This window comes from Poecilia reticulata, chromosome 15, assembly GCF_904066995.2.
Source record: "Poecilia reticulata chromosome 15, P_reticulata-male-v2, whole genome shotgun sequence".
NCBI classification, from domain to species: domain Eukaryota; kingdom Metazoa; phylum Chordata; class Actinopteri; order Cyprinodontiformes; family Poeciliidae; genus Poecilia; species Poecilia reticulata.
Window position 1 is genome coordinate 22,657,108 of NC_088844.1, and position 22,844 is coordinate 22,679,951.

The following is a 22,844-nucleotide window of genomic DNA, read 5'->3' on the forward strand; positions in this document are numbered from 1 at the left end:
AACCAAAACTAACACAAGAGTCAAACACTAGAAGGAGAAATGGCTCGCAGTGTTTTACCAGTGGCAACAAAGAAATACAGTTAAAATAACAGTTAAAATCTGACGCTACTCTTTTTTTGTTTGCACTAATTCAGAGGTTTTTGTGTCGTTTCTTTCAGTGGTTCTTGGTGCAGCACCACCACAGGCGAGGGGGAAAATAATCTTTTCAAAGGGTTTGGTTTGTTTGGCAGAGTGCAGCGTGAACGAGAACCACACCAGCTGAAAATGTAACAATGTGCAGTCAATGGCTTGCCACAGTAGTTGTTGGTAAAAGGCACAAGACAATTACCTTGACATAGTAACTGCATTTTCTTTCAAATATTTTAGATCTCGACCTGTTCTACGGTAAAATCTGTAAATAATTTGAAGTTACATTCCACAGAAAAATTCACAAATAGTTGGGGATCTTCCATATTTGACACTTAGAGAACAACAGGATTTCCTTTGTTTGAATCTCATTCATTATCATTTACTTTTTCACAGGCTTTAAGCACACAGTGACTAATGAAAAGTCAAACCTGCGTGCATGCTGTGAACCTCCTGAGGCACATGAAGTCACTCTTAGTACCAGTTTGTTTAGAGTCTTGGCTTATTACAACACAAACAGCGCAATCTAGAAAGGTGACGCCTGGAAGGCATGATCCGTCATGAGACACGGTGGCAGCACTTCACACGGTGACCCGACCACACCTCCGACACAAAGAAAACAAGTACAGTGGAGGAGCCGCATTCTTTCCCACGATTACTGCCGCAGCCAAGGTAAGACGAACCGGATTAGTTGCAGCACAAACAAATAACGTCGTGCGCGCGCGCGCACACACACCACAACCTTTCACTGTTGAAGTCGAAACATCATATCTCCTCTAAAGTTACCAGGCTTTTGTGCCGATTTTATGCCCTCAGTTGCAAATGTAAATGCTCTAAGAGATAAAAAACTTGTTTTGCTGGACAAGTCAGCCTACATGTCACTTCCACTGCTTCTTGCAGCATGCTTTATCCTGATAATAACAGAAGCTCATGCCACATAGTGCAAGAAAATCATTCATGACTTGCACAAAATGGCAACTGTAAACCGAGTGACGACCCACGCCCATCGTTGTCTCTCTTGCGGGACAGCAGCAGTATTGATACTTGACTCTTTATCTCGCTCTATTTAAGCCACAGATAGGGTTACGCTCTCTCTTCCGGACCAGAAAAAGATCTCATTGTCCTCTTTGACGTGACGGGCCACATTATCCGCTCCAAAAAGGTCCGATTCACCGCTGCTTGCACAGACCCTGGCCTGTTTCTACAGAGACGCTTAACACAAGCAACATGTGACTCACATGGTGACATGCTGAATACATTAGTGTGGAGTGTTATATTACGAAGGAAGGAAAAGGGGGTGTTTTTCCAAGGGAAGGAAAATAGGCAAAGTCAAAACAGACATCCAGTCACATGTGTTCAACGCCAGAAAGAAAGACGGGAAAACAAGGTACAACCTCTTTTTATAATTATATGCATCTAAGGATGTTTTTACACTTGATAGGCCGGTCGACTCGGTTAGATTGGGGACCAAAGATGCAACATTTGTTACATTTTCAGCTGCTGCGATTTGCTTTCAAATGAACTAAACCAATGAAAAATGTGTTCCCCCCGTCACCAGTGGTGGCGCTGCACCAAGGATTACTGAAGGAACCAACACAAAAACGTCTGAAGAAGACATTGGGGGCAACTTCCTTCTTCACGAAAAGCAAATAAAGACGGAGGGCCGTCAGATTTTAGCAGGATTTAGTAGGATTTCTCTTTTGTCATTAGTAAAAGACACAAGCCATTTCTCCATCAAATGCTAGACGTGCGCATTTGTTTTGGTTGTATTTACCCAGAATGCCCTGCACAGCAGTCCACTTACTGCTTTTGGAGCAGTCTCTGGTCTGCTTGGCATTCACATATGCATTTGAATCACACCGGATTTCACTTTAATTGAACCAAGACCTAGGTTTGTTGGCGGACCAGAGTTTGCTTCTTTAGTCTGTATCCGAGCTCAATTTCAGATTCACATCTTCTCAAACAAACCAGACTTTCTAGGTAAACGGACTGGAGTTTGGGTAAAGCAGACTGATCGGAATGCCCCTTAAGATAAATAAAAAAGATTTAATCCTCACCAAACTCTAAAATCATTAGAACCTAACCTTCATTTTACAAAACTGATTCTACACTGTCAGATACTCATAAAATATTAAAGGTGTGTATGACAAAGCTTGGTAGGTCCCTACAGAACCCAACTTTTGCTGCAATAACATCAAGCTTTGTTTTTCTGATTTTATCAGTTTTTCACATTACAAAGGAGGGATTTTAAAACATTTATAACATTAATCCAGTTCTTTTAAAGCCCACTGACATATTTGTGTCATATTGATGTCTGTACTTTGACGTTGCTGATTTACTGCTGCATTTGGGATTATTGACACATTCAGTTTTCCACTTGTGAAGAATTTTTTTCTTACAAAAGAATGAAACACTTCAAATTATTTGCAAATCAGTCTTATAACCCTTCACATGATGATGGGCTGCAACACTTTCTTAACTAAGGTCATTGCTGATATCTTTCCTTCCTGGCATTGTGTTAGCAATGACCAGCAAACTGTCCTATAGCATAAAGATGCTCACATTATGATCAATTAATAACATCCACTTTAATTCAGGAATAATTGCACCTTTAAGTCAACATTATGTACCATAGAATTGAAAGGTGTTTTGTGTTGTAACCCTGAAATCCAGTGAGCTGCAAAAAGCAGCAATTTGATAATTTAGTTTGAAAATGAATGCATCCCTGAACTAAATAGTTGCTATAGAACCTTCACGGTGGCAAATTGTTCTTTTTAGTGTCCGAAATACACATGAAGCCAGGTTAAACGTGATGGCGCAGCTTTACACACTCATGCTGTGGCTGTATACAAAATGGCGGAGGCATTTTCTGCATCCTGGGAAGCTCTTTCTCTCTCTTTCTCTGTCTCTCTCTGTCGCTCTCTTTCCCTTTCTCTGTGCTGAAAGTGAAATAAATAAATAAAGAAGTAAGCAAATGGTGTTTGAAAGCGTTCACCCAATGGGCATCAGCTGACTGTCTACAGCTGCTTTCGGCCTCTTGGAGTGGTCTCCATGGCAACAGCCCTTCCATATCTGGCCCGCTCGCCGCTCTCCATCATAACAACAATCCCATTCATGCATCTCTGGAATGCGTCGGCCCCGTTTCCAGGAGGGAGAGAGCGGAGACCATTTGCTCAGCTGCTCCCAGGATGAATGTGGTTTCAGTCGTCGTTTTTACCGACAGAAAACACAAAGCAGGGCAACTTTATTTGCGGAGCACCATTCGTTACACGAGGCGATTCAGAGAGCTTTACAGGACAATAAAGGAACTGAGAAGAAGCAGCTGACATTAAAAAGAAGAAGCGACGCGCCAAAGACAGCAAACTGTAAAACACACATTTAAAAAACTTGCAATTAGATACTGATAAAAAAAAAATAGACCTTTCTTTGAAGGTTGCTGTAAACAGAAATGTTTTCAGTCCTGATTTAAAGTACCCAAATGTTTCTGCTCTTTCTTGTTTTTTCCAGAGCTGAAAAACATAGAAACTAAATTTCTAGTTCCAGTTTTAGCAACACTCAGTGACCTGGGGTCAATACGGTTCAAGCTGGCAAGCAACTCTATAACGATTTAGGTTGAAGGCAATTCAGTGCCTCAGACTATTAGTAAAAGTATATTTGTAGTTTCTCCTTTTAGAAACAGGGAGCCAAAGAAGGGAGCAGCAGCATTTTGTATGATCTGCAGCTAAAATAGTAAAGAGATTGTTGCAATAAACCAATCCCCTTTTTCTTGTTTTGTTTTTTTTCTGTATACTGTACTTTTTTTCAAAGGTAATGGGCTGATTTAGTTATAAATTTTATTTGGACGTTGATATTTTGGTCTTATTTTTTTACGATGCCTTGGCTCTGTGCATGCTCCGTAGATTTTAGCCTGTCCTTGATTCCTTAATGTTAACATTTCTTTTGTTGTTCTATCTTCTGTCTGTTCTGCATTAAACTAGAGGAAATTCAAACAACCACTGTTTGATATTCTGTGGACTCCAGTCTATTTCTGGTTTGGTATTCATGGATTCACCTATTTATATCTCTATTTCTCCCTGAAATAAAGATATTCTCTCTATTTCAGAGAAAATATCAAAAATAATAGATATTTTTGATATTCCAGGATGTCATTCATACATTCAACATGTAGATGTTAGCTGTAGATGTGCGTATCAATGCATATTAAGATACGTTCGGTGCTTGAAGTAATAAAATGAGTAACTCCAAGTGTTTTTAGAGGCGGTCTCAAAGTATTTGCAGATTTCAGCTAAATGCGGGTGGCTGTGGAAGATACTCCATAATCTTATCAAGGTGGGTCATGCTGAATAAAAGTGACCCAAGAATGAAGCTTTGAGGAATCCCACATGTGATTGTTGCTTTTTCCAATCAGATAAGACCCAATATAGATTGTCTAAAGATATATCTGTCCACTTTGTCAGTGTTTTTATCCCTTGATCATCAATACATGCTAACCTACTGAGTCAGATGCAGCACAAATAGAAATGTGGTGAAATAACATACCTTTCATGGTCAGAAACTCACTTTTGAAATGTTTCACCGTGCTACTTCTTGGTAATCTAAAATATTCATAGCTCATCACATAAACCATGATCTCCACGTTAATTTTCAAAATGAAAATGTGTATTTAACCCACAGTTGTTGCAATTTTGGCTTTTGTGTGGGCTTAAAAGCGATTTAGCACCAATCCTGCTGCATCTCAATCATTTGACACTAAGCTTTTCGCTCATTAAGATGTAATTGCTGTTGTCAAGCAACTGGCACATCATTAGTCAAAAATTAATTACTTCTCTGTGCAAAGCAGCCTCTCAATAATAAGTCATTGTGTAAATAAAGACCGAAGGGAAGTCCTGAAGTGAGACCGGTAAAGGGCGAGGTGCGTATGCAGATCCACTGAAGGTGGAGTGACAAATTACAGCAGCTAATGAGACAAACTTGGAGTTCAGCGCAGTTCAAAGTTAGTTTGTCGGAGGACTGCGACATGCAGTCATTTCTGTCCATGCAATTAATGTAACCTGCCCCACGTCTCTAGGGAGGCTCCATTAAACTCTGCTGCTCACTTTTAGCGTAAACTCGGTGATTGCAGAATGAGGTTAAGTTAAATATATGTCACTTCAGGGAGTGATGCAGTCAGACTAACGTTTAGGAGTTTATTTGTGGCGCGAGGAGCTTGGCAAATGATTCTGTCTGCTTCCACGAGGGACAGAAACTGGGAACGCCTGATATGGTCGTTCTAAAAGCATCTCTGGAAACTTAACTGGTAATATTGAGTTACTCTAATCAACTACTTCATGCTATTGATCTTGTTTCCTTCTCTGGTCGCTCCAGCAGTGAATGGACATGCAGGGGGAACAGTGTGGTCTTTGTGTGAAGCACCCACCCGCCTCCGCCAGCTCCAACCTCCCTCCATCCGCCGCGGCTGGTAACCCAAGCTTCAAAGTCACGAGCTCCCCTCCTCCTCCCTCTACGCAGGTAACAAGACCAGCTGTCGCCATGGTTACGAGCCACCACCAGTCTCAAGATAGGGGGTGAGAGGACAGGGAGTGCTGTTGGAGGGGGAGGAAAGCCTCCCAATCACAAGGACAGCTCTATCATATCCAGCCTGAGCAGGGCGGCGAGAAGGCAATATCTTTCTCCACGCGGCATTTCTGCAACAAGATTTAGTCATTTTGCTGCTATGCTCCTAAGCACAATGCATTAGAGGAGAAGAAGAAGAAGAAGCGCCTGACTGTGGCTCAGAATAGAATGATTAACAGCCTGCAGCGAGGAGCAAAGACTCAGCCACCAGTTACTGTGAGTCAGCTGTACGTGTACACAGGCCATCTGGCTGCTAACTCACTGGTGATGCTATCGGCCAAAAAGGGAAAATATGCGCTGGGCGTCAAGACATGATGATCAGGCAGCATCAAGCAGCAAATATTGGCTCATCCGTGCCGATAATCCATTCAAAGGCTCTCAGAAATAACAGAAATAATAATAATAATAATAACAATAATGGAAATGCAACAATTAACACGTGACTCTCAAAGAAACAGCTTCTTCATTTTGGGCCACGTCAAGATCATGAATGTTCTCAAAGTGCCAGAATGTATTAACAAGCTGTTAGAACAGTAACAAATAGCTGGGTCTGTACCTTAAAATTAAATGATACTGAACATCTTTTCGCATTGTTCAGTCCCACCAGGATTTTGCTATTGTTTTTGTGATATTTTTCTTCAATCAAAATCACAGATTTTATGGCGCTAATTTAAAAATGTTTGAAAGGAATTTTGAAATATTTGCACCTTCGTATGACATTAAATGTGACTTTTTCTGTTACAGATTGATGTAATTCGGTGTCTGGAGTCACATAAAAAAGCCATGGTGGGCTGGATTTTGGCCCCCGGGCCTTCAGTTTGACACACGTGCTCTGGACCCAGTAATTTCAGCTACAGTAGCTCGTCTGTTGGATCAGACCACATGGACCAGTTCCTTCTAGTTAACCAGTGATCCCGTGACTCTGCTAACCACTATTCTACAAAAGTGTCCCTGTTTTCCTTGTTCCAACATATCAACTTCAAGAACTAAATGTTAGCTAATCAGAGTTCTTCCCCTGTGAATGGCCGCAATGTTATGCTTGACGGTGTAATTCAGTTGTCCCTTAATGTTCCCTATATGTCTGTGTTGTGATGCATCAAATCGCTTAAAAGCCAGTTCAGTCAGAGTGTTTCTTTTCCATGCGAGTCCTACATGAAATACAAATGAATCCCATTTACATGCACTCCTCTTCGCTACTGCGGCACATGACAAGAATGCACATCCGTCAGTGGGGTGATCTATATTGAGAGAGCGACATACGAGGAGGGGATGTGTGACTTCTTCTGAGCTTTTCACAGACGGAACTGGAGCAGCTTCAATCCGTCAGCAGCTAAGAAGACGCAGCTAACATCTAAAACAAAACAAAATAAACAAAAAAAAAATGGATGAAATATTAACCAATTCTGAAAACCAGCCCTTGTGATAATTTATTCAGGCACACAATTAGCACCGGTTAATTAGCATCGGTAACATTCTCGCATCAGTCCTCATCAGAACAATGCCCCCGCGTCTCTTTGAAATGCAAAACCCCTGGAAAATGCTTTGTCCTGAACATGAAAGACACTTAGACAGCAAAATAATAAATTCCCCACAATGCTTGGCTCATCAGTATCATCATTATTCTTGTGAACAGGGATCTCGGGCAGCCTCTTGCCGACGAGTATCAGCGATGAATCACTTCCATCCAGCCCACGCTTTCCCATGCATAAATTCTCATTTGTTCCTGCATTAGGGTCATTCTTCAGTAATTGTTTGTTTTACTTCTGATGATTGAATAACAACCTCACGGCACTGCCATGGTGTTTACCACATGTTACTATGGTTCGTGGGATTATTTAATTGGATTTTCTTGTTTCCTGGGAAACAAGGTAGCCATCTGTATTGCTCAGCAACCTTACTAACATACACTATAATGGCGCAGAGGCTTTTTTTTGTTGTTGTCCCAAACAGCTGATCCTAAATATAACCAAACGGGACAATAGAAAAGATATTTCAACATTGCACCGAGCTGCAAGCACAAAGCTGAATCCACAGATTTAAATTTAGGCGTGTGTAGTGGGTGGACAAGAGCAACGGCGAGGCTGAGTGTTTGTGTGCAGGGAGAAAGAGGAGTGCTGCGTCCATGTGAACTGAGGGGTGAATCATTACTAAGATAACACACAAGCTGTTAGCTTTTTGCCGGAGATGGTCGGGGCAAAGAGAAAAAGCGGTGCGACAAGTGGCGTGTAATTACAACGGCTCGCTGCCTCGGTTCGGCCCAAAGGAGGCGGACGCTCTCAACAGCCGCCACAAACGGCAGCAGCAACACACAAACGTCCTTGAGCTTGTCACTTGGGCTGCGAGTGCTCCTCTATCAGAAGCTTCCAGACTCTTGGTCCACACGATGACTGAGTGACTAATCGCTTTGGCGGACAGGGAGCCAGCAAAACCCAGGGGGGGACTGTGCCCTGCAAAAGTCTTCATACCACTTGAACTTTTTCCACATTTAGTCATGCTGCGTCCAAAAACTTTGGGGGTATATTTAGGATTTTATGAGACAGACAAACATTAAGTTGAGTAGCCGTGAACTCAAAGGAAAAGGTGAAAAGAGAGTTGTGTATTTGTATCCGTCCAGCTGAGGCAATACTTATAATCACTTTTTGCGGTAATCAAAGCTGTAGTTCTTTGTCTCTTCCAGCTTTCAACAACAAGAGACTAAAATGTTACCCATTTATTCTTTGTAAAACAGCCCAGTCTCTGAAATTTCTCGAAGAGCATCAATGTTCAAGTATTGCCAGCATAGCTTCTTGTCTAGATTTAGACCCTCTACTAGCTTTGCACATCTAGAATCTAACTAAATGCCTTCTGGATAAAAGTTTAATGTCCAGATGAGACAAAGATTAACCTTTTGGCCATTAGGATAAGATCTAGTTGAATGGCTCAAGGTGCTGGTTTCAAGCAACACTTTATTGTCAAGTATGGTTGTGGTTTCATCATGGCTGGTGCTGTGGCTCACACCACAATGAAACCTGGAGACCATTTCCACATTCTTGCCTTTCGCCTCAACCCGACATCTAGACGTGCTCCAGCAGAACAATGAACCCAAACATTTATCAGAAACTGGTTTTGTAATTAAAATTTGAGGACTGTGCTTAAACCAAGAAAACAAACAATTTGAGTGGAGTAATCTTGCGCTGAAACTCTCCTGGACAGAACTACGGCAAAATCTTGTTGATGAGTTTGAAAAGTGTGGATATTCTTTGCAACGAGCTAAGGGAGTTTATCATTTCCTAACCACTCCCTGATCATGCACTACTTCCTATTGGTCTATCACGTAAAATACTGACAATTTGAAGGGACATGAATTCTTTTGCGTGGATAAAACCTCTCGTTCAACGTGATCTTGAGAAATGGCTGGCGGCAGAGGGATAGTCAGGTTCATGAGTGACAGAGAGACTCTCAGAGATGAAGACTTGGCAGGCAGGGTGGGGGAAGATGAGTGGGACATGAAAGGGAGGACTGTTCGGTGTGCCAGCGGCATATCAGAACCCACCTGACTGCACAATAGGTGATATCTGCTCATGCGGGAGTTCACTTCCTCCCCCACTTTCCTCCCCTCTCTGATGGTGTCCAGGTGGTTCGATGTGAAACTGGCGAATAGTTCTGAGAAATAAGTCTGTGTGTGTGATAAATCATGCAGGACGAACACCATGCAATATTGATGGAGCTGCTTGCAAACTCTTCAATTATATAAGTTTGCCTGTGTGCACGAATCTTATTGCATCTGCAGTGGTGTGTTTACAGCTCCATGTGCATGTGTGGATGTCTCACGGCTCTGCACAGCTGGTGTTTTTAGAGAGCAAAAGAAGTCTGTCTCTCCCCTTTATCTGAAGCAGGAGATGACTAGAATATTAATGGACTACGCAGAGCGAAGCACAAGCTTCGCCCGGGCAGATTTTTTATTTTTTTTTTAGTCATCATGAAGCAAAGCACAAATAAGACCAACGCTGCTGCAAGCAGTGTTCCAACTAGAAACGTTCCAGTTCAACATCTGTCACGGCTTCTACTGCAAAAATATAAAATGTTAGTATGAGCAAATAATTGAGCCTCAAGGTAGATTGCGTTTACTTTTTCAAAAGCCTTATTTCATCCCCTACCCATTCATCACATGCCGCCTACATCTCCTCGCGCTTCCTTGTCCTCACTGCTCCATCCTGCCGCATGTTCTCCCGTATCAATCATCCTCACTCCCACACCGCACTCATCCCTGTGAACTCGCTCTGCACGGAAAAACCCAGGGACAGGGGCGCCGCTGTCAGGACGGCGAGATTAAACGAGAGGGGATGAAAGAGTAAAGCCTTCAGAAAGGAGCGACGCGGACAAGCCGGACAGATGACACTTCTGACACGGATAGCGGTCTAAGAGTACAGCTGTGCTGACAGGGTTTCATTTGTAGCCTCCCATCAGGCAGCAGAGACTGATGCCGGCGACGACTGAACCCACAACATGTTGTCACAGCGTCATTTGTTCCTACTGTGTCATGTTCTGCCGTTCACATATACCCCATTATGCATCTACTTTGCCATTTGCACACTTTCTGCACATGTGCTTTTGTCTGCTTTTATTGGCACGTTGATGTAAAACAATTAAACTGACTGGAGCAGCTCTGCCACAAGTCTTTCCCTCCAAGGATATTTAGTCCTATGGCTGTGATTGCCATGGCAACCGTCTCCTCTTCCTGCTGCATCACTGCTTGCCAACAACAAAAGCTGAGAAAACAAAGAGAATGTGTCGAAAGGAAATTGGATTTGTGTTTGTAGAAAAACGTGCCGGGTTCGCTCGTCGTCATTGTTGGCTCCACAGTGACTTGCAAAAGTATTCATATCTCTGCTGCTTTTTGTCATATTTTTACATATTAAAGCCACAAACTTCTACGCCTGACTGGAAGCAGTAAAAAAACACAAAGGAGTGCGTGACCGATAAAAAATAGAAGTGGAAAAACGTTGATATTTGTCTTTGTTATTTTAGATAGAAATCTTAAATATGTGATGTACATTGTCCATCTTTTTTTTACTCTGATGCCCCTGAATAAAACCAGTGAAAGAAGACTGGTATTGGTTTAGCATGGAATCGTATTTGTTTTAGTTTTTTTATTACTTGTATTTTTTATCTTTGCCACATAGATTTAATCTTGGTCTCATTTATGTTGTTAGTTGTAAAACAGATGCCACATAGAGAGAATTTATTTGCCAAAGTACAGATCTAAATTTGTAAAAATTAGGAAAGTATTTTATTTTTATTTTATTTTGTACAAGTTGAAAACGTGTCAATTAAGCAAATTCCAAGTAAGATATATTAAAGTTGCAGGTGCCGTTTTCCCACATTGCATAATACTGAAGGATGAATCAAAACTCCCACTTTCAGCTATAAGCATTTGAGTACGTGGTGTTAGTGCAGAGCAGGGCAGCTTCAGGGATGCTTGCCTCGGCTTTGGTCTGTGCTGGACTTGGGCCAATGTCATTTCACAGAGCTAAGCCTTGTAAGATAAGATGGTGGGGGGGGGGGGGAAATCAGACCCTGACCTGCTTAAATGAATGGGATGTCACTTCTGCTTAAAAGCACAAGGCTTGTCCTCTCTGCTGGTGAGTCTGTGTGATTCCCTCTGTAAGTGTGCAGAGTCTAAACAGAGAGGACACATCCAATCCCAAGAAAAGGCTCTCGCAGTCCTCACCTCGCCTGCTGAAATGTAATAGGTTTCCCCCTCCTCGCTGGGACATGGAGTCAGAGCATGTGTTCAGTGATAGTATTTTTTATTAATCCGGCCTGGGAAATAGCACTGAAACAGATGTACCTCCTGAGTCCTGCAGAACTTTGTGGAGCCTCAGGCAAATGATCGAACAGTCGGATTTACTCCCATGGCTTGCATACAGAGAACGATTTGAAAAATGAGAAGTTAGTGCAGCAGAGAGTTAAATATTACAGTAAAATTGTTCACATCCGGATAGAAGAACCTAACTTGGCACAGATGTTCCCAGGGGGGTTTGATGTTTTTCTTGTTTTTTTTTTTTAGAAAAACGGTAGCCCTGGAAAAATTAGACATGGCGGCCTTTTTTGGTCATCACGGAAAATATATTTTTGCAGACCAATATTATTGGTGTCAAATCGTACATAACTGGACCCACAGAACTCATACTTACTGTGTTTTTTTTGTCACTGAAAACATTCTTTGCACTAAAACTACCAATTAGATAAAACTGTTTGATGTAAAATTACAGTCTACATATTTTGAATCATAAACATCAGAAATATTTTCTTCATTTTTTGTGTTTTCTTTTTCTGGTAGACATTTTCCAAACTGGCCGCCATGGCCAGTTTGGAATATAGTGGAGTAATGGATGCTTGCACTAAAATGGACAGCAGTTACCGTCAGTGGTGTGCAGAGCTAACTGAAAAGTTAGGTTCACTAACCACTAATTTACTTATCAATCTTAGCCCCACTATTGCTGAGCTGTTAGTGGAAGCTAACGCCACCCATTAAGAGGACTGTCAGACAGATCTTCATCTCTGACTGGTGTGAGACTCACAAACATCTAATTTTTTCCATATATTATGACTTTAAAGTTGTATGAATAGGTTATAGTTGGTGAGAGCATATGATTTGACATAAAATTCATCCAAATCATGAAAATGTGCAGCATCTTATGGAAATAATTGGCTTAAAAGGCTCAAAAATGTCAGCCATATTGAAAAATTGCCATCGTCCTAATGGAAAATATGAAAAAGGTACAACATGCCAGGTGACCATGCAGATTTTTCTGCTTATATCCACTTTGAAGAATTTTTACAGTAACATGCTGCACCCCCTGGAGGAGGTTTTAATTAGTCATGATGGTGGTGCCAACCCAACCTCGGCCTGCTCGCAGATTGTCTACAGGTTACTCTGCTCAGACGAGGGCGAAAGATTGTTTATTTCAGACGTCGAGGTTGGGGGTGTTGCCTTGGCAACGTTTTATGGCTCTGGCACCGGCGAGTTCAGAGGCGGAGCTTGGCGCCGTCCTGGGAGGCAGCAGGCACACAGGTGCCCTGGCCCAAGCAGCTGCCTCTCTGTCAGATAAAGAGCGGCTTGTTGTTTTCTCCCCTCTTTCCCTCCAACGTACACGTCAGCCTCCCGCGCCCTTTTCACTTCACTGTCTCCTCTCTCTTCTTTCCCCCCTTTTTTCTTCGTGGCCTTTGATCAGGGATTGGATATGCTGGTAGAATGACAGACGCAGGAAGTGCTCGGAGGGGCAGGAGGGGCCGAGGGGCCCCGGGGGCCGTGGCTCTCTCCACAGCGCTCTCTGTTTACCAGGGCCTGCGTCATTTCAGGCCTGGCCCTGCTCTTTCAGAGCCTGGCTTTCAGCCTTCACTTTCTAGATGGTCTGTCTGTAAAACTGGTCGGGTCACAGCAGCCTACTGGTCACAAAGAGGGCCAGAAGACAGTAAAATAAATACGTGTCCAAATGTTGGATCAAGACTTCCAATCTCAGTCACCTCTGAGTTGTCTTGACTTCTAAAATTCTAAGTTCGCTTTAATTTAGCCGAGTTAGACGTAGCCTATTTTTAAGTTCAATTCAGTTTCAATATAGCTTAGTGCCAATTCACAAAAATAGCAACTCAAGGCACCTTGCAAAACAATAAAACACCAGTAAAAAAAAAATCTGTATCTGAGGAAACCCATTAGATTGCAGTGATCTGTTAACTTTGCAACAATTAATTTCAATTTAGTCACACATACATCCAAAGTGATCCAAGTTATCAAAGCGATACAGTATGCTCATTTGAGTGATTCAAATTAGTTTCACAAGTTTCTGTCTAAAGAAACCCAGCAGATTGGATTAAATCATTGCCTTGCAGAAACAATTCAACATACTGACAGTTACTGCAGTGACAATAACTGATCCAATTACACAAGATCCAAATCGATTGGTATTAAAATACAAATTTGGCATGTCATATTTTGGAAATTGACTAAAGAGTTAATGAAGGAAGTCCAGTTGATTGCATTAAGTCACTGACTTTGAAGCAACTGAAAGCTCAAGAAGGAATTTTAAGTAGGAGGAAACCTCCAGAATAACGTGGCTCAGTGTGAGTATTTTTCTCCTCTCGAACAAAACCTCGAGAGACTTCAACTCCTCGGCTTGGAGCAGCGCCTTTCTGACTCAAGACCGTATTGGAAATAATCCTTCTAAAATCCACAAGTAAACGTTAAAAATTAATATGTCCTGCATGAAGTGCAGAGAAGGCAGAATGCAACAGGATGCTACATATTACAGCAAACGGGAAAGGAGGACGCCGCATGACTCCGTGGTAGAGCAGGCGCTCCATATACAGGGGCTGCGGTCCTCAACGCCATCGTCCCTGGATCGATTCCTGGCCCCGGGCCATTTGCTGCATGTTTTTCCCTTCTCTCTCTGCCCTTCCTCTGATCCAGCTGCTGTTGAATAAAGAGGACTAGAGCCAAACAGGAAATACTTCATAGAATGTTTACAATTAGTTTTGTTGTACTGATCATACAGAGCACTGATGCAGTTATTAAAAAAGGGCATGAACCCTTTCTGAGTGATTACAATTGTCACGATAACTGAAACCTAGCGACATGCAGTGCACTTTTGAGTTTTTCATTTTTAAATGTGACCTATAATGCTTCCGTGACCAAGACAGGCTTATGGACAATAGAAATCTTACTCATTACATTTTTTGCACAAAATCATTCTTACATAAGGAGATTTCAGTTTGGTCAAGCTACTTTTAGAATGAGTTGTTTTAGGGCCTGTTGTCACTTTAAATCCAAATAAGTTGCTGCTGACCACGCCCCAAAAACTCAACGTTTCCACTCGTACATAAAAATAGATGCAAAATAGAGAGAACATAAAGTTCAGATGTGAATTATACAAATGTGCATCTTTGAAGAGCAGAAGTGGAGCCTCCTGCACAACCAACAAGCTTGCAGCAAGTGGTTTCTGGATGGCAAGTCAACAACAAAACACCTGTCCTTTCCAGCAGCCATTGTACAGCACATACAGAAGTAAAACCATCTGACCAAATGTGCTGGAGCTCAGCTTGAGTTGCTAGGTGACAGTTGGAGCTCTGCTGGGATTGGTAGGTAACAAGATTTTTGAAACGGCTAATTTTCCAGACACCTAAAAACATTAATCAATTTAGCCCTTGTGCGTGCAAGGACTGAGGCAAACGTGGAGAACTGTGGCAAATGATACAAGTTTTACAGGTATGGGGTCAGTTGGACCCCATTTGTAGACACAAGGGTTAAGCGGCTGGGCTGTTTTTAGAACCCAAATGAAAGTACAAAAATGTACAAAATGTGAACTTTGCATAATTCATCCACTTTAAGTTAACATTTTCTCCTTGTTTACTTGTTTTTCTACATTTGGGTCGTTCACCTTCACCTTCCTCCTCACCAACTTGCAGAGCTGGAAAGTTTCCAACAGCAGGGTGGCTGACCAACACCACCTCTCTGAGCAGCACCTGAGTGGCCTGAGCGCCGCCCTGCCCTCCTTCCACTGTTTACCATCTGGCTTATCCTGTTTATTTGACTCGATTACAAAACAGACTCTGTGAGTGATTTGTTTAAAGTGGCCCGTGTTCCCGTTTATTCCACGAATCGGAGCGTATTTGGTCACAGAGGCCAGCATGATGACATGTCAGTGCAAGGCTAACACGGCGCAGCTCTTGTAGTCACAACTCGGCACAAACTGCAGCCTTGACAGTTTGCACAAGCCGTTCCTCACATGTGTGTGGACTGATTGAAGATAACGACACTGCATGATCAAGATGAAAGACTTGAATTAATGAGTGACTCACAGGACGTTGGTGCATTTCTTCACTGTTTAACCAACACGTATGCAGACCTTGCAGATTGTGGAATATTTGTTTTCCTTCCCTTCCTCTGAGAGAGGATAGAGTTCACATTATCCCCCCCCCCCTTAAACCGCTCCAAATATTTTTGGAGCTCCTTCAAAATAAGCATGGAGCACTGGAAAAATTCAAGGCAGCTGTTTTGTGCTTTCAAGGCTTATCTTCCCTTGTAAAGGCATCTCTGAGCTTCCAGCAAACACAGCAACCAGCTGTGGCCAAGCGGAGGCAAAAAGCAGCAGATTGGAAATCAGGGAAATATGTATTCTGTCCCCCCCAATAAAAGCTTCTCCTCACCCGTTTGGGTGAGCAGAGAGAACTGTATTTTCCACACACTAACTGTGTGTTAGTAATTCGCCTGGCAGCCATGAGCTGGTGTGTTTCTGAGAGTCCTTCTTGCCGCTGAAGGATTACAAGCTGCTCAAAGCCTCTGAGAAGGTATGTGGGTTTGGATGGGCGATGTTTTTCCACAGCGGTATTGGAGTTAATTCTGTGCTTTGGCTCCGAGCTGCAGCTGGGAAACAACTTCTCCGTGCCAGAAGCTGTTTATTATTGCGGAGAGCTTTTACCCAAAATGGCCATTCAGCTACTGTGGTGTCCGTGTTGTTCTGACCTCGTTGCGTGGAAACCAAGAGATTGGCCGAGTCGAGGATAAGCACGAGCAAAAAGCTAACATGTGCTCCCACACATGCACACGTTGTTTAGATAGTGTGCAAACACAAAGACAGTCACATGTTTTGTGGAAAGCTGTTATTTCAACACTGACGCAGCACTTTTATGGTGAAGTCATACATTATTGCCCTCCAAAAGTTTTCATACACCATTAATTTTGCCACATTATCTCACATTGCGACCACAAACCTCTCTGGAAAAATACAAAGTGTGGTTTGGGTTTATATTTAACCCTGCGCTGAGTCGAAGCCTTCTTAATCTATATTTCACTTCAACGGAGGTTGCAAGTCTTTTAGGGCAAGCGTTTTGAAAGTCTAGAGCCAGAAATTTGTCTTAGACTATAAAAACAGTCTAATTATCTTGACAAGATAGAACTAGAATAAAATAAAAGACGCCGCCAATAAAACATCGAGAGCAGGAACAGCCGACCAACGATGCAGTTAAATTTCACTGGTGAGACCAAGGCGTAATTACTAACTTGGAAGTAAAGTCAAGAAATCATTTAAATGCAACCTGTCTGACAAAATGAAGTAGGCTAAAAGACTTTAAAAAAAAAAACACTTCCTGCCTCAGTCATGAAGTTGGACGTAGTATGCAAAGTTTACGTTTTGCACGTTTTTGTTCTTCCATTCAGTCTTTACTGCTTCTAAAAACAATTGCTTAAAAAAAGAAAACACTCTTCTGCTTTTTGTCAATAAGTTAATGTTTTTAAGTCTCTGGAAAATTAGCCATTTCAAAAACCTGAAGGAGAAAATGTCCTTTTGCTCAAGAACATTATGCGGGAGTAAAATGATTGTGGCCTAGTCAAAGGGTGACCTTAAGCTTGGTGTGTGTGGTGTGACCTTAAACAGGCTGTTCATGCTGAAGGATCCGCCAGCTGAATTTAAACAACACAGCACAGTGTGGGCCTAAATCCCTTTACAGGGATGTTAAAGACTTAGTACCAGTTATCACAAACCTTTCATGAAGCTGATTTGCATAGCTTTGTTTCCCTTAATAAATTAACCAATTAGAATTATATTAACTTTTCTTTTAACTGCAACATAAATTATTTTCACAACTTAAGTAATTTCTGAAGAGAATTGATTGCACCAGGTTTGACTTAGGGATATCAAAGTAAAGAAAGGTGATTAAATGTGCAACACTTTTCACATTTTTTTTTTATTAAAAAAAAAAAGAGCAGCAAATAAAGTATAATTTTCCTTCAGTTGTACAATTATGCACTTCTTTCTGGGATAATCCATCACAAAATCCACTTAAAATGCATTTACACTGCATAAAGGGCAAACGTGAAAACCTTCAATGGGTAATAATTAATTTTGCAAGACACAAAATTGTCTTCATCCTATTTGGAATTGCTGCTTTAGTTTATGCCAAGCCTTTTAATGTATTATTCCTTGGCAGCACACTTCAAAAGGACAAACAGCATCCTGCCATAGAAGCAAATCCTCATCAAAACAATGAAAGAGCCCAGGGAAAATTAGAAGGCATGCACACAATAATGGAGCAGCGAGTAAGGGATGGGTTAACAGTGCACTCAGAGCTTTCATTTCCTCTTCTGTTCCATCTGAGCAAACAAGGCGGGTGACCTAACAGAGCAACGAGGGGCGGGGCGGGCTGGGCTGGGGTGCCGTGACTGGAATATAACCAAACAGAGAGGCAGGAAGGGGAAGGGAAAGGACAAGCCGACCACGTGACGGCGAAAAGCCTGCAGGCTGCTGTGCTGGGAAAGGCAGACAGATAGAAAAAGAGAGAGAGAGAAAAAGAGAGACAACCCCCATATTGACGCTGCCGTTTCACCACAACAGTTCTGGGAAATGGCCGTCGTCTGTACTGTAGCTACTGTTTACATGGAACCGATTCAGCTGGCTTATCTCGTTCATCACCAGATATCCCTCGCCTCATTGAAACCCTTCAATCTCTCCCCCACTTTTTGTTGTATTTCTATTTTTTTTTCTTTTTTGCATGCTATCAGACACAACTTTAGGTTTCATGAATGAAATCAGAATATGCAGATAAATGCGAACAGCGAACGCATCGAGGGGAATGGTAAACACGAAGCCACTTATAGAGAGTCGGGGGAGGAAGAGCAGTGATGTTCAGGGATAGAAACAGGGAGGGGGTGTGGGTTGGAGTCTGGACCAGAAACACTGGAGACATGAGTCATGGCGTGCAGTCTCCCAGGGGGCATGTTGGTGCAGTCTATAAAAGGAAATAGAAAAACAGCGGCTTCCCTCGCCCACCCAGGACTAGGTTATGCCTTATTAAAATCTGATAGCTTATGACAGCAGCTGCTTTGTTTAGCCCAAGCCTGAGTATCACCCCCACCACCTTTTTTTTTCTTCCTTCACTGCAATGGAGAAGTGAATGTAAATGAAAAAAAAAAAAAAAGAAGTAAGCTGCTTAGAGTCGGAGGAGTTATCCAGGGATGGGAACGTGCAGCCAAAAGCAGGTCAAAAGTATCTGAAAGTGGAAACGCTTCATGGGAGCTTCTGCCTTTATTTTCGTCTCACTAAAGGCATCCCACATCTGTTAAAATAAGTTGATGAGTGACATGAACTAGTTAACTTGGCTCCTTGGTTTCCCCTTGGCTACCCTGCTGTGGAGCTGGCCTAGATTAAACATCGTCGGATATCTGGGACAACCGCCGAAAAAAAGAAGCAAAAAAAACAACAATAAAAAAAATCTCTGCCGTCTGGTGAAAGTGACCAAACGACAAGCCCTACCTCACGTACACACCAAGTCTTAGAATCAACTAAGTACATTTACACAGGCGCTATTCACAGCCTCAATTTCAAGGTATTTCTCTTAATGGTTTACTACAGAAACAGAGTGTGAGCTCATAAATGTGTAAAGAATAAACCATGCTACCCTCTTCCTGTCTGCGTTTCCGGTTCATACTTGGTTGATTATTTGTAGTTTTACGTCTCAGTCCCTCTTCAGTAACACATGACCTTCAAACCAGAATATAAAGCTCAGCTGTAAACAACATAAACTTGTTTTCATCTGAAGAGCTGTTGAAAAAAAGTGTCTCCACAGCATGATGCAGCCACCTCCATGTGTCAACTGTGTGTGGATGGTGTGTTCAAGGCAATGGAGTTTTGCATATTGGCCACAAAATGTAATTTTGGCCTCATCTGACCAAACTACGTGTGGTAAACTCCACATAAGACCATTGCCATTTATGCTTCCCACTATATTTTCAACAAAGGTTAGATTTATGGAACATAAAAATAATAGTTGTCTAGCACTTGTTCCACACTCCTTCCCCTTTCAGCTGATGCATTGAACAGTGATCAGGGAGAGTTTAAGTTCAAAACTTGGATTTACAATGTAAAACAACAAAATAATTACCAAGTATTTTTTGCATAGTTTCAAAACTATCTTACAAATTTTCTATAAGATAAATGAGCTTGTTTTAAGTTTATAATACCTTAATATTGATTTTTTTTTAAAGTACTAGTTCCACAGGAAGGTCATTTCAATTAAAACATGGGGAAAATGTCTCATTTAAGTTAAAAAAATCTGTATCTAGTGCTTTTTAAAATCAATATTAAGGAATTATTTACTTAAAACAAGCTCTGATGTCTTAGAGCTTGTTTCAAGTGTTTTTTGTTTGTTTTTTTAAACTTTGTTCATTGTTTTATGTTCTTGAACAAGCCTCTGAGGCCTTCACAGAACAGCCAGATTTATACTGAGATTTGATCCCATGCAGATGGACTTTTACAGGCAGTTGATTTGACTGGATTGTATTTATGGGCCAGACTACAGGAGACTGAATACAAATACATAGCACACTTGAAATACTTCATATTTATGCACTACTTTGTGTGGGTCACTCAACTGAAATGCTCAAATAAACACAGTGAGGCAGGAGGTTGTAACGTTACAACAATGCGCACACACACGCACTCATACCTAAAGGCAATCCAGAGGAAACAATAACACTGTGGGTCATGTTTTTAGACTGTGGGAGGAAGCTACCTGGAGAAAAGCCACACATGCGCAGGGAAAACAAGCAAACTCCACGCAGAAAGACCCTGGGCTAGGATTCAAACTTTTTGCTGCACTCCTGTACTTTCCCTCTACTTATTTCTTGTCTCATTAGTTGCACGAGGGAAAAAAAGAAAAATGTTTCCAATAATTATTATTATTATTTTTTTTAAACCTTCTTCATCAAGATTTAATTTCTGGTCAGCTGCCAGAACTGTGCCAGTTAAGTAATAGTAGGTTTAGCATAACAGCCTAATGTGCTAACATCTGAAGAAACGGTTTAATCCAGTTTGCCTGGTTTGGTCTATGTAAACTCATATGACCTGAAGGATTTGTTAAAAGATATGGAGCGACTGAAAGGAAAAGCCCACAGTAAAATGGATGTTCATGATGATAAAAGTAACTGCTACTGTTTTTTTTCTTTTTCTTTTTTTACATTTACATGGATTTCCTTTGTGTCTGCCCTATAAAGGATGACTGGCAGAGCTCCATGGCTGCCGGGGAGGGAGAGCCGGCGACACCACAACACCTGCTCCATCTCCTTTCCCTCCTACCTCTGAGAGCAATCTGCCCACCTGCTTCCATGGTGAAACAGACAGACACACCCTGCCCGCGGTTCCTCCCTCCTAGCCTGCAGCTAAAGTGGAGCTAGTCTGCACAGGAGCACAGATGCAGACAGAGCTCCAGCATGCCTGGCCACCATATCCTGGGAGGGAGGAATCAACGGAGCTGTGGGTCTTTTGTGTAGCTGCCACCACTAAAAAAACGCGCCCCGCAAGGTTGTGTTTGCTCTCCTTTATTCCCCCCCACCTGTCATCAGTGCTTTCTTTCATCTGTAGGGTGCAGCCCGGAGACCATTCCTCGAGGCATTCAAGACAATATCTCAGTGGAGAGAAGGAGGCAAAAACAACAGAGCTGAACTTTTTCGAGGTGGGAGAATGGTGTACAAAAAGGGGGTTCAGTCGAGGAGCTCTGGCTACTCGCTGAAGAACAGCCCCGTACTTGTTGTTGTGATTGTTGTTTTAATGATTATATTGTGTATTTATCTGGAGATGATGATGACATTCCCTTGGTGACTGTTATTAAAATGCTCTGTGCTGTGGCTGGTCTGATATTATGAATAAATTTGTAAGATTTAGTGTCTGTGTGTCATTTCATTCTATTTTATTTTACAGTATTTAAAAGGAAAACATATGTATTCCACACACACATCTTTACAGTATTAATGGATATATGCCATGAAGGCTCTTAAGAGTGGGTATTAAAAGGTCTCTGACATAAAATGAATAGGTGAATGACCAATATTTTTGGTCGTTTTATTATTTTATGAGAAAAATATGAAATGTAGAGGATGTAGAGTACATTTTCTGCAAATAGTTATCACAAACTAGGCGTTGGGATTTTATCAACATAGATTTATGGATAATTGTTAAGAAGAAGGACAAGTGACACATGGTTGATGGTTCTCACATTTTCTTAATTAAAAAACAGGATTTCTGCAAGTTTCAAAAACATAAATCTAAGACTTCTTTAAGACCATGAAATTTTAAACCAATATCTTCACAGAAATCTACAAACGTAGTGATAAGTGACAAATTTGAACTTACCTTTGACAGCAAAAATGCTAGCAAAGTATGTAGGCAGCTAGTTAGCGGTAGCCTCAACAGTTTTGAGTCTCCTCCTTCTTTAATTTTACCGGCAAAGAGCTTTTAATGTGCATTACCATCACTTTCTGAAGCGGAGTGTGAACCAGAACGGAAACCACAAATTTCTGATTTTACAAAAATCTCAGAATATTAAAATGTGATTAGACCAACCACGCACACAAATTCATGTAGGATGCTTTCCTATTCTTTTCAGATTATAATTCAAATAGGTACAACGAAGATATCTGAGTCCAACTTAAACTTTTTGTTGACATAAAATTCCAGCGTGAAAAAATATACAAGATTAAATAGTCCTGTCTAGACACAATTTAAAACAAAATTAGCATATTGAGGGCTAACTTATCTTTTTAAAGTAAAGACATTTCAAGCCCTTAATTTAGATACAAGAATTTGAGACTTTTTAAGGACGCATGCATTTGCATTCTCCCCTCTTTATCCTGACACACCTGAAGAAACTCCAGCACAACTTTAGAAGTATTTAAATAGGTAATTAATGCGTGTAATTTAATCTCAGTAGAAATCCAGCAGCTCTGTGAAATCCTTAATGGTTTCTAGAAGAGCATCAGAGAATAAACAGCATCAGAGGAACACAGCAGATCAGCCAGGGAGAACATATTGGAGAAGTTTAAACCAAGGTTACGTTGCAAAAAAATATCCCAGCCCTTCATCATATCACACACACGGCATTTTCATTTGTGTGAAAATGGAAAGAGTGAACTTAACAAGATATTGGCAGCCCACCTAAACTGACAGGCTGGATAAGGAGAGCATTAATCAGATTCAGAGGAACTGCAGATGGGAAAATCTGTTAATGGAACAACGATTAGTCATGCTCTCCACAGGTCCAGCCTTTATGGAAGAGTGGCAAGACGAGAGCATGAGAAG

The 22,844-nt window shown here is 41.6% G+C and overlaps 1 long non-coding RNA gene across 2 annotated transcripts; it reads left to right on the forward strand.

The window, feature by feature from the left end:
• Positions 1–405: 405 nt before the first annotated feature.
• Positions 406–21,430, forward strand: LOC145555113 (uncharacterized). 2 transcript variants are annotated; one of them, XR_014091200.1, is made up of 3 exons: positions 408–1,513; positions 5,491–5,634; positions 6,484–21,430. It is a non-coding gene; the product is annotated as an uncharacterized LOC145555113 (long non-coding RNA). The 2 variants fall into 2 exon arrangements; XR_014091199.1 differs by having other exon boundaries at positions 406–1,513; positions 5,491–21,430.
• The last annotated feature ends 1,414 nt before the right edge of the window (positions 21,431–22,844 follow it).